The sequence below is a fragment of the Eriocheir sinensis genome, chromosome 6 (genome assembly GCF_024679095.1).
Source record: "Eriocheir sinensis breed Jianghai 21 chromosome 6, ASM2467909v1, whole genome shotgun sequence".
Taxonomy (NCBI): Eukaryota; Metazoa; Arthropoda; class Malacostraca; order Decapoda; family Varunidae; genus Eriocheir; species Eriocheir sinensis.
Genome location: NC_066514.1, coordinates 12,438,467 through 12,450,920, shown reverse-complemented (window position 1 = coordinate 12,450,920; position 12,454 = coordinate 12,438,467). Strand labels below are relative to the sequence as shown.

The 12,454-nt window shown below is 45.8% G+C and overlaps 1 long non-coding RNA gene across 1 annotated transcript; it reads right to left on the bottom strand.

The window, feature by feature from the left end:
* Positions 1-11,110: 11,110 nt before the first annotated feature.
* LOC126986555 (uncharacterized) lies at positions 11,111-11,769 on the bottom strand. Its single transcript, XR_007739818.1, has 2 exons — positions 11,718-11,769; positions 11,111-11,649 (listed from the first exon to the last, which is right to left on the bottom strand). It is a non-coding gene; the product is annotated as an uncharacterized LOC126986555 (long non-coding RNA).
* Between the last annotated feature and the right edge of the window lie 685 nt (positions 11,770-12,454).

Here is a 12,454-nt window from a genome sequence, read left to right as displayed (position 1 = left end):
ATCTGATCGCGTGGATAAGAGATTGGCTCACCGACAGAAAACAACGAGTACTACTCAACGGACAGCCTTCCGATTGGCTACCAGTCACTAGTGGAGTGCCTCAAGGGTCAGTGCTGGGACCCATCCTCTTTATCATATATATCAATGACCTAGAATCAGGACTGAAATCCACAATATCGAAATTTGCAGATGACACCAAGGTGGGTGGAGATGCCTTCACAAAGACCGACTGCGAAATCATTTAGAAAGACCTCAATCACATTATCGAATGGTCGGAAAATGGCAAATGTCTTTTAATGTTGACAAATGCAAAGTCATGCACATTGGGTCCCAAAATAGTAACCACACACACATCATGAATGGGAGACCTCTGCAAGCGATGCAGGAGGAAAAGGATCTTGGAGTCACTATCAGCAGTGACCTGAAACACGCGAATCACTGTAAAAAAGCATACAACAAAGCCAACATTATGCTCGGGTTCATAGCGAGGAACTTCGAGTGTAAAACACCAGACGTGATGCTATCCTTGTATAATTCCATGGTAAGACCGCACCTCGAGTATGCAGTGCAGTTCTGGTCTCCCAATTACAGAAAGGACATTGCTTTACTGGAAAGGATTCAACGACGCGCCACAAAGATGATTCCAACCTTCAGGGCTCAACCGTACGAGGAACGACTCAAGCGACTCAATCTCTTTACATTGGAGAAAAGACGCCTACGAGGGGATATGATTCAAGTCTTCAAGTATCTAAAAAAGTTCAACAACGTCGATTACTCCAAATTCTTTGAACTGCAAACCAACTCAAGAACTAGAAATAACGGTTTACCCATTCAGACGAGTCGATGCAACACAGACATTGGAAGGAGTTTCTTTTCAAACCGAGTCATCCGCCACTGGAACAATCTTCCCTCAGAAGTAGTAAATGCGAATACCATCAACTCCTTCAAATATAGAATCGACCGTCACTTCGCTGCGTCGGGAGTAAACTGAATAACGAGGGGCTTCCATCTGCTCCCCAATATCGAGGTGCTTTCATCTGCTCACCAAGCCCCAAGTGGCGGTCGAGGAGATTAAATCACCCAAGCGGGCGACCTCGTAATGAGCCAATAGGCTTTCTGTTGCCTGCATTTCCATGTTTCCATGTTTCTCCTTTTACTCCTTTCTTACCGCTCCTTCCCCGTCCCTTCCTATCTCTCCTTTCTTCCCCTTCCCTTCCCCTCTAATCTTCCTTTCCCGTCCCTTCCTCTCCCTCCTTCCTTTCTTTTACCATCCCTCCTCCCCCTTGCCTTCCCTTCCCCTCCCATCCCTTCCTTTCATAACCCTTCATTTGTCTATTAGCTTGTCCTTCGTTACGTTTTCCTTCCCATTGCAAGAGTGATCCTTTCCCCTCTCTCCTTCTTCCTCCCTTCTTAATAATTTCCCTTCCCCTTCTCCCTTTTTCCTTCCCTTCCTGTCTCTCTTAGATTGCCCTCCGCCCCGTTTCCCTCCTCGTTTCAAGTGTTCGTGCGTGCGCTACCTATCCACAGCTTCAGCTTCAGCATTGTGGTGAGTCAGGCCGGGAAGGTTCACTGCTCGGCACGAACTAATATTTGTAAACACCTGATCCGCCGTGGGTGTCGGATCAGCCTGGCGACGGTTGCACTGGATTCCTTTACTGACACACTGACGCATTCACTCCCCTCTGCCTGGCCGTGGATTGCTGCGTCATGTGGGTATTGACGTTTGAGGCGTGTATTCTCAGCTGCAACAAACTTCCCAAGGCCACAAAGGAGATTAGTCGGGTTCTCAAGTGTTTTTTTCACGTTCATGGTGCAGACGCCTTGTCACACTATCACTAAGCCCATAAAACTACCCATGGAAATGCCTACAACCTTTACCAAACGCTTTCGCCTCTCACAGTCAATATTTTCAAAGGCCACAAAGGAGGTTAGTCGGGTTCTCATGGGTGTTATTTTTACGTTCATGGTGCAGAAGCCTTGTCAAACTATCACTAGGCTCATGAAACTACTCATGGAAATACTAACACAACCAAAACATCTACGAAAGTCTTACCAAATGTGGGTGAGTGAGCGCTGAAATGTTTGAGAATATGGAAGCCTTTTCAAACTATCACTAGGCTCATGAAACTACCTATGGAAATACTACTAACACCACAACCTCTACGAAAGCCTTACCAGTGGTGGCTGAGTGAGCCCTGAAATGTTTGAGACTATAAGTGTTAAAGAGAAGAGGACTATGAGGCGTGGTGTTAGATATATGAGGAGTATGACTCGTGAAGGTGAGGATAAAGAGGAACATGAAGTTTGAGGGTGTGAAGGTGTTATTTTTTTTTTTACAGTAGAGGAAGCAATTCAAGGGCAAAAAAATATCAATGAGAGAGAAAAAAGCCGCTAAGCACTGTCCCTTTAAAAAAAAAGACTTCAGAAGAGTGGCCAAAAGAGAGGTCAACTTCAGTCAGAGGTCAGTTTCAGTTAGTTAGTTAGTTTGTTGGTTACTATCAAATTCTGACGAACTTTTTGTCTAACCCGTCAGCAAAGAACCTAAACTCCCCCTCCACACACAAACACACACATCCCTTCCCTTCCCTCCCCCTTTCTTTCCCTCCTTCCTTCCCTTTCCTTCCTTCCTTGCCCGTCCCTACTCTTCCTCGTTCCTCGTTTCTTTCTCTTTCTTTCCCTTCCCTCCTTCCCGTTCCTTCTTTTCCATCCTTTCCCGTGAGAACAAAGAGAAATATGAGGTTGAAAGGTATGTGGCGTTAGTTAGTTAGTTTGTTACTGACACATTCTGACTAACCGTTTTCTACCCCGCCAGGAAATAGCTTTAACGCCCCCCACGCCTACACACATCGGTGGTCACTGCCCCCCAAAAGCCCTTACGCTATTATATGCGTCGATAAACAGTGACAGACCCAGCACACACACACACACACACACACACACACACACACACATATGGTTGCTCCTCTCCCCTGCCTTCCCTTCCTCTCCCTCCCCTGCCTCCCCCTTCCCCTCCTCCGCCGCCCTCATGGCATACTTGAGGTTGTTGGTGTGACGCGCCCCGCCCCTCTCCACCACGAGAAGGCTGTTGTTGGTGGAGCACTGAACTTGCTTTTCTTATTTCTTTTCCTCGTGGTTGACTTGAGTTCTGGCGGTGAGTTCCAGGTCCATTTGTAGAGTCCATCATGCTTACAAATGACTGAAACCATGAAAACAAGACCGCTTCTTTTACTTGACTTCCACTGTAAATCATCTGAAAGCCTTGGAAAAGAATTTTTCTTTTTCCTACTTTTCCTCAACGTTCACTTCCTGTTTAGTTTCAGGCCCATCCGGCAGGTCTTTCATGCTTAAACAAAGACTTAAAATTAGAAAACAGCTTTCATATGACGTCACTTGTTAATCATTTCAAAGACTTTATATTTAAGAATGAGTAACACCATAGAAAAACACAGCTTGTCATACCCAGCTTCTTTTAAACGACTTTGTGTGTTCATCATTTGGAAGGCTTTTCATGCTTTAAAAATTACTAAAACCATGGAAAAACACAGCTACTTTTATATACGACTTCAATTCTTTGTCATTTCCAACGCCATTTATGTTCAGAAACGACTACAACCACAGAAAACAGCATTTCCACATTGATGGTGCAGAAGCTTTGTCGAATTATCACTAGGCGCATAACACTACCCATGGAAATGCTAACACAACCTCTGCAAAAGCCTTATCAAATGTTTGAGAATGTGGGCCAAAGACGCCTGCCCGATCAGAGCCTAGAGGGACAGTTTTACAGTCCAATACAATAGCAAGTTGGTAAGTCCCCCAGCCAAACACAAAACACGAAAATTCTTTGTCTAGTCTTTGGCGTTGATGTAAAAAGGAAACTTAAAAAAAAAAAAACAGGTAATCTTTAAATCTTTAAATAACGGATCATTGTGGAGAAAATAGCTTGGTTTTGGCGCTAACAATGACTGTGTTGGAGTGTCGAACTGGGGGCATATTCTTAAGCAAGGCTTTCCCAAGAGTAGTGGGCATTTCCAGGAGTAGTTTTATGGCCCTGGTGGTAGTTGGATCCTTCTTCTGTGCCATGAACCAAAAAAACTCACATTAAAACCCGAATTATCTCCTTTTTGGCCTTTGAAAATAGTTGGTGTGTGGGAGCGTCTGAGAATACCAACCCTGCCCTTACATCCGCCCTCGCCGCCACGCCAACCCAGTGCGAGACGAGCTCAACTCTTAGCCGCTGGCATGACAAGAGCTCGAGGCCGTTCACCTTATTGAGAGCGTAGAGTAGGCGCTTCCTTGTTGTCCTCGCGGCGACTGGATTCCTAATGGACATGTCTGCGAGGAACTACTGTGAGAATATGTTTGTTTGTGTGTGAGTGAATGTATGTATGTGTGTATGTGTGTGTGAATGTATGTATGCTTATATGTATGGGCAGGAGGATGGTCGGAAAAAGAGAGAGAGAGAGAGAGAGAGAGAGAGAGAGAGAGAGAGAGAGAGAGAGAGAGAGAGAGAGAGAGAGAGAGAGAGAGAGAGAGAGAGAGAGAGAGAGAGAGAGAGAGAGAGAGAGAGAGAGAGAGAGAGAGAGAGAGAGAGATTTACATAGAAAATCAGACCACACAGACCCCATGGTCCAGACTAGGTGGTCTGTCCTTAAACCTAAGTGATTTTACATTAATCAGATTGCTCCAAAACGTTGCTTTTCTACTCTAGTTGATATTAAGTTCAAGGAAGTGACGGTCGAGCTTGTTTTTAAGGAGTCAATCGTGCTACATTGGACCACTGAAGGTGGGAGCTTATTCCATTCTCGCACTACAACGTTGGTGAAGAAAAATTTGGTGCAGTCTGAATTTACTTGTCTACATTTGAGTTTTACGCCATTGTTCCTCGTTCGCAAAGTGTCATCGATCATAAACAATGTTGATCTGTCTACATTCGTGAAACCATTAAGTATTTTAAAACATTCGATCAGTTTTCCTCGGAGGCGACGTTTCTCAAGAGAGAACATGTTAAGGGTGGAAAGCCTTTCTTCGTAGGATTTGTTGCGCAAGGAAGGGATCATTTTTGTTGCTCGACGCTGAACACCTTCCAGTTTAGCAATGTCCTTTGCATGGTGGGGAGACCAAAACTGTACCGCATATCCCAAGTGGGGTCTGACTAAACTATTGTAGAGCGTAAGTATTACATCTTTATTTTTGAATAAAAAGTTTCTTTTAATGAAGCCCAACATTCTGTTCGCTTTATTTGCTGCATCGATGCATTGATGTGAGAATTTGAGGTTTGATGCGATTTTAATCCCCAGGTCCTTAACGCATTGAACACTTATGAGTTTAACGCTGCGTATTTCGTAATCGAACTTCTTATTTTTTGTTCCAACTTGAAGGACCTGGCACTTGTCTACGTTAAAGGGCATCTCCCATTTATCCGACCAAGCTGAAATTTTGTGCAAATCCTCTTGGAGGCTTTGCCTGTCTTCGTCAGTGTGAGAGAGAGAGAGAGAGAGAGAGAGAGAGAGAGAGAGAGAGAGAGAGAGAGAGAGAGAGAGAGAGAGAGAGAGAGAGAGAGAGAGAGAGAGAGAGAGAGAGAGAGAGAGAGAGAGAGAGAGAGAGAGAGAGAGAGAGAGAGAGAGAGAGAGAGAGAGAGAGAGGAATTATGCTCCTCTACAAGGCCCAGGTAAGATCCTACCTGGAGTACGGAGCTCTGACCTGGATGTCCAGCGCTACCACACACCTGCAGAGACTGGACAAGGTGGAGCGACGGGTGCAGCGACTGTTACAGGAGAACAACCCCCAGCCGCCCCCTCAGGATATTATACATCTAGACACTCTGGAGCACCGCCGGGACGTCGCTGCGCTGGTGGTGTTCCACAAGGCCCAGGTACAATGAGTACAACACCTGGCGAGGCTGAGGCTCTGCGAGAGGCTGTGAGAGATACGAGAACGGTACTTCCAGCCACGAGCAGGTCGGGGTGCCGAGGTCACGCGCCAGCCAGCACCAGCGGACCTTCACCTCCAGGGTGTCCTGCCTAGGAACACATTCACTGCAGCAGGGCCAACAGTGAGGGATATGTCCACCCAGCAGGTAAAAGTGGCTGCTCACAGGTGGCGAAGAACATGCCCCACACCACTAGTGATGCTAAATACACAGTGAACAAGTGTAAAGGGCTTTTGAAATAATGCACAAGAAAAAGTGACATTTTAAACCCTGAAAAGTGCACACTGAAACATATGCTACTCGAACGATCGCATAAAGTGTCGTCGACAAAAACAAATATGTTGTGTACTATAGATTCGTCAGTTTAAATAAGAGAGAGAGAGAGAGAGAGAGAGAGAGAGAGAGAGAGAGAGAGAGAGAGAGAGAGAGAGAGAGAGAGAGAGAGAGAGAGAGAGAGAGAGAGAGAGAGAGAGAGAGAGAGAGAGAGAGAGAGAGAGAGAACGTGGAGTGGACGAACCGTATACAAGTGTTGCGAACAGGGTATACTGGGTTTCATCTCAAGGAGCGTAAGCAATAGGAACGCTGAGGTCATCTCCAAACTCTACTTAGCTCTAGTTAGACCTCACCTAGATTACGCGGTCCAGTTCTGGTCACCCTACTATAGAATGGATATCAAGATGTTAGAATCTGTACAGAGAAGGATGACAAAAATGATTCAGGGTGTGAGAAACTTGCCCTATGAGGATAGACTTAAGCATTTAAATCTACACTCTCTAGAAAGGCGAAGGTTGCGAGGAGACCTTATCGAGGTCTATAAATCGATGAAGGGCTTTAATAAAGGGGATGTCAACAGGGTTCTGGTAGTAAAGGAGCCAGGTAGAACACGTATCAATGGTCTCAAGTTAGATAAATTCAGATTCAGCAAAGACATTGGCAAGAACTGGTTCACAAATAGAATGGTGGATGAGTGGAACAGGCTTGACAGTTATGTTGTGGGTGCCAATACCATAGATACATTCAAGAAGAGACTGGATAAATTCATGGATAGTGAGGTAAGGTGGTGTTAGGATAACAGGAGCTGCCGTGTATAGGCCGACCAGCCTCTTGCAGACTCCTTACGTTCTTATGTTAAATCACAGCAACCCTCAAATGAAGAGCTTTTTTAATAAACACACTAAGTCCTGACCAGCACCACGCCGCTCCCCTGAAGAACAAGGTGTATACTGCTGCATCCCGCCAGCCCTAACACATGACTCAGACACTTGGCCGCACGTAATAATACTTAGACAAAGCTAAGAACCGCACAGAGAAGAATGGAGAGAAAGATGCTGGGTATAACATGGAGACAGATAGATAGAGAGATAGATGTGGAGATAGAGAAGATAAGAGAAGAGAAGAAGAAAACAAGAAGAGATTGAGATATAGATAGATAGATAGATATGGAGATGGAGATGGAGAAGAAAAGAAAAGAAGAGAGAGAGAGAGAGAGAGAGAGAGAGAGAGAGAGAGAGAGAGAGAGAGAGAGAGAGAGAGAGAGAGAGAGAGAGAGAGAGAGAGAGAGAGAGAGAGAGAGAGAGAGAGAGAGAGAGAGAGAGAGAGAGAACAGAGACAGACAGACAGACAGAGAGAGCATCATGGATTAGGTAACAAACACAAAATAAAGATAATCCAACGACAAACAAGAACGAGAAATGGACTCGGCGGGACACACCACGCGGAGAACTGACATCAGGAGGACAGCCAACGCAACAGTGACAACCCAGAACATGTACAAGTCAGGGCGGGCAGAGAGCGAGCAGGTGGAGAGATTACATGAGAGTGGACCATTTGCCGGAGCAGGATGGAGTACACTAACATCAAACAGAAAAAAGGTAGAGGAATAGACAATTGAGAAAGGCCTTTGTAATAGACTAGTAATAGCTTAAGATGGTGAAGATTAGAGGTTTGCAGTTACTTAAGTTCGAGCATTTGCCGGAGCAGGATGGCGTAATCTAACATCAAACAGAGCAAGGTGAAGGAATAGAGATGGACCATCTAGAAAGACCTCTGTTCTGCCGTAGACTGACGATATGAAGTTTACAGTGTCAATCCCTAAAGTTAGAGCATTTGCCAGAGCAGGATGAAGAAGTCTAACATAGAAACATAGAAACATAGAAACCTAACATAGAAAGGTGGAGGACGTTGGGAAAGGCCTTTGTGTTGTATTGGACTAGCAAGGCCTTAAGATGAAGATTAGATTAAGTTTGAGTATTTGCCAAACCACGATGGAGTATAATATCAGAGAAAGGTGGAGGACGTTGGGAAAGGCCTTTGTTCTGCAGTAGACTAGCAATGCCTGAAGATGAAGATTATATTAAGTTAAGAGTATTTGCCAAAGCACGATGGAGTAATATATCAAACAGAGAGGGGTGGAGGACGTTGGGAAAGGCCTCTATGCTGCAGTGGACTAGTAATGACTGAAGATTATGAAGGCCAGAGTGGGGTTAGGTTAGGTTAGGTGGGGTTAGGAGAGGTGGAGGACGTTGGGAAAGGCCTCTATCCTGCAGTGGACTAGTAATGGGTGAAGATTATGAAGATCAGAGTGAACAGTGACGTTAGGTGGGGTCAGGTTCACGGGAGCTGCCTTGTATACGCCCACCGGCCTGTTGCAGACTCCTTGGTTAGTATTGGCAGACACTTCCGCCTCTCACACCAACTATTTCCAAAGGCCAAAAAGGGGATCAATTGGGTTCTCATGAGAGTGTTTTCAGGTTCATGGTACAGAAGAAGAATCAAACTACTACTAGGACCATTAAAATACTCCTGGAAATACCGAAAACTCATACGAAAACCGTGTCAAGTATGTGAGCTCGGGCGCCGAAATGGGTTAAGATTCGTTTTAGTACCGTGCCAGTATCTCATTACCTACTTTATGAAACATCAGTATCTCTTCATATATCTTTTCTACAAACCTTCAACAGTCATGGAGACGCTTTGAAAATCCAATTCAAGGACTCTTTTTTTGCTATTGAAAATAGGGGATAATGTTTACGAAAGCGCGTCGCCTCCTCTGGCGGCGGCCGCGGCGACACTGCAGCTGGTGTTGCGAGAAATACGTCCTCGCCGAAATAAGTCACATATACATGTTGGGGGGGGGTCCTGGCTAGAAGGGGGGGTCAAGGGGGGCGCAGCCACCCTGTTAGTAGGTCGTAAAGTTCGGATGGAGTAGTTTAACTATGCTCCCCGACCCTAAACCCTTTGCGAGCTATTTCACGGCCGCGGCGACTGCAGCGTCGCCGCGGCCGTCGCCAGAGGAGGCGACGCGCTTTCCTAAACATACAGCATGCAAATAAAAGGTATTTGAAAATACTCTGATGTTAAGGGCAGTCTTACAGTCCATTGTTAAACCGAACACAAAACACGACGAAAATTCCTTGTTTAGTTTTTTTTTCACATTTGTTACCTTTTTTTATGCCCTTGAACTGACAACTCTGCTGTAAGGAAAAAAAAAAAACTATACAAGGAATTTTCGTCGTGTTTTGTGTTCGGTTGGGGAGCTTACAAACGTGCTGTACTGGACTGTAAGACTGGCCCTTAACATCAGGTTCTTTGTTTTCGCTACCTTTTATTTGCATTATATTCGTCACACATGAGTCATCCCTTTACTTTTAGTTGTTGTTGTTTTCATGGGAACCCTGGAGCCTAGATTTAGGTCAGATGAGAGTGTGACGTCATCATGCTGTGCGTGGAACGACTGTGTATTCTTGTAGTATTTCCACGAGAAACTATGTAGAGGTGTACAGATAGAACCTAGAAGAGGGTAAGTGGAGGAAGAAAAGGAGGAAGAGGAGGAAGCAGCGGAAGAGGTGGAGGAAGACTTTAATCCAGACCCAATAATTCGTAGATAAAACTTTCTTCTCATAAGGATTGAACCCCATTTTGCTTCCCCATCTCTTTCATAACATTTACCCGTTCAGTCATTTTTTCCGACATACTCATAGAATAAGTTCCGCACAATGGCAATATAAATAAAAAAGCTGCATGCTGAACTTTCATCAACATCAAATGAAACTCCTATGATGTGAAAACTCAATGAATCAATGAAAGAAAAGAAAAAAAGAGAAAAAGCACTTGATGGCAGCTATTTTTTTCGTGTGTTTGTGTTAGGAGAAGTGGTGGACAGACTTTTTGTGTGTCATTGTTTTACCTTTGAGCTGCTTCCTGTGATGCGAAAATAAACAGATAAATGGGAGAGAAAAAAAGGAGAAAAGCACATGATGGTGACTGTTTTCTGATGGTGGGAGAAGTGGTTATCGTTTTGTGTGTGTGCTGTGTGTTAACGTTTGCCGGCTATGATGCGAAAATAAATATATAAATGGGAGAGAGAAAAAAAAGAAAAAAACACATTATGGTGAGTGTTTTCTGATTGTGGGAGAAGTGGTTGGTGTTTTTTAGTGAGTGTGTTTTGTTTTGTCTTTGAACCGCCTCCTGTGATGCCAATAAATGAATAAATAATTAACAGTGCATATCCTTAACCCAACAAGAGGACACTCGACTTATACATGACAACTCCTAGGCCGGTATTCTCAGACGCTTCTGTATCTCATACCAACTTTTTCCACAGGGGTCAAAGCAGATCAGTCGGATTCTCATGAGTGTTTTTTTAGGTCCATAGTACAGATAGGAGGTCAGACTACCACCAGGGTCATTAAACTACCCCTGGCAATACCCACAACGCCTACGAAAGCTGTGTGTGCGTCTGTGTGTGTGTGTGTGTGTGTGTGTGTGTGTGTGTGTGTGTGTGTAGAGAGAGAGAGAGAGAGAGAGAGAGAGAGAGAGAGAGAGAGAGAGAGAGAGAGAGAGAGAGAGAGAGAGAGAGAGAGAGAGAGAGAGAGAGAGAGAGAGAGAGAGAGAGAGAGAGAGAGAGAGAGAGAGAGAAATAAATAAATAAATAGATTGAGAGCAAGGAAGAAAGAAAGTGAGAAATATAAATAAACAGAGAAGAGAAAAATAAAGAGACAGACGACTAAGGAGAAGTGGGCCCCGATGCGAATGTTAGGAAACTCTAGCGGGCCGTCCTCGTGAGCGTCAGCACTCTCACTGGTGTTTTCTCTCGGCAGGTGTGTGGGTGCAATGTACACCTGAATGATGTTAATTGGTGAACAGCTTCCTACCAAGTAAAATCAATCCATCAATCAATCAGAGAAGGAAAATATAATAAAAAAGAAAAATTGGAATGAGAAAGAAAAGGGAAACGGATGCTGCGTCGCAAGCCGTCGCGAGGATTCCTTTGGATGCTTGTGCGCGTTTCCCAGGCCCGTCGGTCTTCCATCCCTGAACCGATAAACGCGGTGACCGGCGCCTTCACAGTAATTATGATTAATTTTATAATCCAGTCTGGTAGTTTTAAGAAGCGAGTTCTTGCATCCTCGCCTCGGCGGGGGTGTGGAGCGCCAGCGAGCCCAAGGTCTCCCTGGCGAGCATGGCAGGAATGCAGGGCTCCAGGCAGGGCTCCTCGGCGTCCCTCGGGGCCCCGATGGAGGTGCCGGAGATCTTCCGGCTACAAACCCGGGCAGGTGGAGGTCGTTAGCCGTGGTAGGCAATCTGCCTAGGAGAGCAAACTCTATACAAACCCGGGCAGGTGAGGCTCGTTAGCCGTGGTAGGCAATTCACCTAGGAGAGCAAACTCTATACAAACCCGGGCAGGTGGAGGTCGTTAGCCGTGGGAGGCAATTCACCTAGGAGAGCAACCTCAGAACAATCAACCCGGGCAGGTGGAGGTCGTTAGCCGTGGTAGGCAATTCACCTAGGAGAGCAAACTCTATACAAACCCGGGCAGGTGGAGGTCGTTAGCCGTGGTAGGCAATTCACCTAGGAGAGCAACCCGAACAATAAACCCGGGCAGGTGGAGGTCGTTAGCCGTGGTAGGCAATTCATCTAGGAGAGCAAACCTGAACAAGAAACCCGGGCAGGTGGAGGTCGTTAGCCGTGGGAGGCAATTCACCTAGGAGAGCAAACTCAAAACAAAAAACCCCGGCAGGTGGAGGTCGTTAGCCGTGGGAGGCAATTCACCCAGGAGAGCAAACTGAACAATAAACCCGGGCAGGTGGAGGTCGTTAGCCGTGGAGGCAATTCACCCAGGAGAGCAAACTCTAAACAAACCTGGGCAGGTGGAGGTCGTTAGCCGTGGAGGCAATTCACCTAGGAGAGCAAACTCTAAACAAACCTGGGCAGGTGGAGGTCGTTAGCCGTGGTAGGCAATTCACCTAGGAGAGCAACCTGAACAACAAACCTGGGCAGGTGGAGGTCCTTAGCCGTGGTAGGCAATGCACCTAGGAGAGCAAACACTAAACAAACCCGGGCAGGTGGAGGTCGTTAGCCGTGGTAGGCAATTCACCTAGGAGAGCAAACTCTAAACAAACCCGGGCAGGTGGTGCTCGTAAGCCGTGGTAGGCAATTCACCCAGGAGAGCAAACTATAAACAAACCCGGGCAGGTGGAGCTCGTTAGCCGTGGGAGGCAGTTCACCTAGGAGAGCAAACTC